Genomic DNA, 2,794 nt, shown 5'->3' on the forward strand with positions numbered 1-2,794 from the left:
CACCTGCACCAAAGAACGTCACACAACTTCGTTCATTTCTGGGACTTTTAAATTACTAGTCGATTTATCCCTAATCTGGCATCAGTTTTAGCCCCTCTCAATGCTCTTCTGTGCAAAAGAAAACAGTGGCTGTGGTCTCAGGAGTGTGAAGATGCATTCGATAAGGTGAAAAACCTGTTACTCTCACAGAGTGTGTTGACACACTACAACCCACAGTTACCAATCAGACTGGCCTGTGACGCATCACCATACGGTGTTGGCGCTGTCATCTTGCACATCCTCCCAGATGGACAGGAAAAATCAATTGCCTTTGCCTCAAGAACATTGAGTAAAGCAGAGCAAAATTATGCTCAAATTGAAAGAGAGGCATTTGGTATTATTTTTGGAGTATGAAAATTTTACCAATATCTGTATGGGCGGAAGTTTACTTTGTTTACAGATCACCGTCCGTTGACAACCATCTTCAGTCCAACAAAAGCCATTCCATCCATGGCTGCAGCTCGGTCGCAACGCTGGGCTTTGTTGTTGGCAGCCTATGATTACGATATCCAGTACAGAGATGGTGCACACTGCTTCCACTCCCGGGTTCAATTGCCAGGGCAAAACCTGTGGCGCTGCCATGCTGGTTCCCTATGGAGTCAAATCAATGCCACACTTATAGTTCAATATGACATACAAACATTCAGCAGTCATATTTCTCTAGAGCTGCGGTTCTCTGTGCTGGTTCTCTGTGCTGGTACAGGGGTACTGTAAGATCCGCCCACTGGTCCAACGACGGTAGCCAGTGATCCGGTAGAAGGATTCTTGCGGGTTGTTGTCTTTCCTTTTATGCATCACAACAGTGTTAAATTAAATACATTTTCCTATGCTTTACCTCTTTTATTCATCTGACTCCAAAAATGAAAAAGGTTAAGAGAGTTGTTACTCATTAAATTTAGGTGAGTGTTTGATCATTCTGTTTTACTCATGACTTTGCCAAAACTCGCCATTCTAATCCTTATTCAGAGGTTTGTGGCTAATGTTTAGCCCCCTACAGCTACCCATGTAATATTCCGACATTAATCAGCGGTTCTTCTAGACCCCCTTTGTCTAGACCCCGACAGCTAATCTAGCTTCGTACAACTTAATTAATTCTGAAATCATATACATGGTTAACCATATAATATTCCGACATTAATCAGTGGTTCTTCTAGACCACCTTTGTCTAGACCCCGACAGCTAATCTAACTTCGTACAACTTAATTAATTCTGAAATCATATACATGGTTAACGTAGCTGAGTACAACTTAAAACTAAGGTCAAGCGGTTAGTCAGCTATGCACATAACCCTAGACGCAGTTTTGCTTTGTAGTTGAGAAAATAACTTCAAAGTAATCAGAATGAATTCAAACATAATTTATTAATCAGGTAATCAAAATAATAATTCAAAGTCCAATCAAACAATAGAAAACAATTAATCAATCATACAAAACAGTCAATAATACCGAAATGAGAGAATGTATGAGTGTTACCTGATAATGAGTACTACACCCAGTAGATGTGTAGGAAATCTGACTACAGATTCCCTGAGCCTTCTGTCACCCTCTCTTAAATATCCAGAAGAACCCCATAGAAACCAAATGGTATTGTCTGTTTATTGCAGAGTTTTAGCATATCTCTTTAGGGGGTTTCAAGTGAATTATCTTGATTTCTGTGGGAGGCTGTACTTCATTTACATACAGAAGGTAATTTGTGTGAAAAACCTGGGAGTAGTCTGTTTTCAATATTTACGGCTACCTGTTCTATTGTTAAGAGAGTGAGACCCTTTTACCAGACACACAGAGACCTTTTAAACGACTTCAAACATGAATTGTTGCATTGTAATAAACTCTGATTAAGAAAGGTGGTTTTGGTGATCTCTGCAGTGTCCTGTGTTCAGGTGGAAATGAGGGGAGAGAGGGGAAGAGTGGAGGTGTGGAGCTTTTGTTTCTCTCAGTTGGGTGTATTGCTTTAGGCTTTAGACAGCTTTAGACAGATTTCAGGTGTTGATTCTCGTGAGAGTTCCTTGTTTTTTCAGACCGTGACTTTCTTCTGATCCAGCCAAATGGCATCAATAATCTTACAGTACTCTGGTCCAGTAAAGCTTATCCTTTTCTGTAAAAGGCAATTTCCTCCATAATCACTCTCTGATGCCCCTGGAGGACAGTAAAAATTATCAATGAGTGTCATTCATCAGAAAGGCTAGTAAGGAAAGCTTGTTTTACTGTTCAGCTTTCATGTGATGAAATGCCCATGGGGCAGTTATATGTAATGAAAATGCTAAGGGAATGCATGTTTTTTCTATAAAAAAAGAAGAAACAAACAGATAATTAACAATCCTATCTCACTGATGATCCAACGGTAGCTGCACAGATCTCAGGCTGCCTGGCGGACATCTCGGCATGGATGAAAGAACATCACCTACAGCTCAACCTGGCAAAGACTGAGCTTCTTGTCTTCCCTGCAACTCCAACTCTACAACATGATTTCACCATTCAGCTAGGTTCTTCTACAATTACCCCATCGACTTCGGTCAGAAATCTTGGTGTACTCTTCGATGACCAGCTGACTTTCAAAAACCACATGGCAAAGACTGCCCGAATTTGCAGGTTTGCATTGCACAACATCAGAACGATCAGGCCCTTTCTAACGGAGCATGCTGCACAACTTCTTGTCCAGGCTCTTGTCATCTCTAGGCCGGACTACTGCAATGCTCTTCTGGCTGGACTTCCATCAAGCACAATCAAACCTCTACAAATGATTCAGAATGCAGCGG

Source organism: Sinocyclocheilus grahami, unplaced genomic scaffold (assembly GCF_001515645.1).
Source record: "Sinocyclocheilus grahami isolate Dianchi unplaced genomic scaffold, SAMN03320097.WGS_v1.1 scaffold838.1, whole genome shotgun sequence".
Classification (NCBI taxonomy): domain Eukaryota; kingdom Metazoa; phylum Chordata; class Actinopteri; order Cypriniformes; family Cyprinidae; genus Sinocyclocheilus; species Sinocyclocheilus grahami.